We start from the raw sequence: 849 nt of genomic DNA on the forward strand, positions 1-849 counted from the left end.
GAGGGAAAGAACAGATTAGAAGTGATATATGATTGAGTATTATGGTTAGCACAGGAATCCAGAATTAAGGTTGCATAGAGAAGTGTACTAGGGGTGGGGGGGGGGAGGAAGGGACGTGGGAATTGTATACTAATGAAGCATATTTTTTTCTTTTCTCTTTTCGGAGCGACCTGGTGGGGAGGGGTGGGAAGGGAGAAAATTGCGGCAATGAATGAATGGAAATGCAAAACCTCTGTAAAAAAAATATTAATAAAAAAAAAAGAACGGAAGCTGGTTTTTCAAAAGAATCAGTAACATTAACAAACACTGGCAAATCTAACAAAAGGGGGGTAAGAGAAGACACAGATAACTCAATTAAGAAATCATAAAGGACCAGATGAACCAGATGAAATTAAATCGGTAATATCAGAATACTATGAAAAGCTCTGATAAATTAAAAAAACCTAGAGGAAGTGGACACATTCCTTGAAACACATGCCATACCCAGATTGACACTAACAGATATAGAGCACTTGAAAAGACTCATCACAGGTTATAAAAAGACTTCCCCTAAAAAAAATTCCTAGACTAGACAGCTTCACAGCTGAATTCTACCAAACATTCAGAGAGGCTCTATCACCAATTCTATTTTAAGTATTTAAAAAAATAGAAAACGAAGAAATACTCTCAAGAGTCATTCTACGAAGTAAGCATAACCCTAATACCCAAACCAGGCAAAAGATATTACTAAGAAAGAAAACTACAGAACACTATCTCTCATGACTATAGATGCAAAAATCCTTAACAAAATCTTACTCAATAAACTCCAAAACCATACTTTAAAAAAAATTTTTTTTAATTTAAAAAAAC

Source organism: Elephantulus edwardii, unplaced genomic scaffold (assembly GCF_000299155.1).
Source record: "Elephantulus edwardii isolate Elephantulus edwardi_28Jun2011 unplaced genomic scaffold, EleEdw1.0 scaffold00172, whole genome shotgun sequence".
Taxonomy (NCBI): Eukaryota; Metazoa; Chordata; class Mammalia; order Macroscelidea; family Macroscelididae; genus Elephantulus; species Elephantulus edwardii.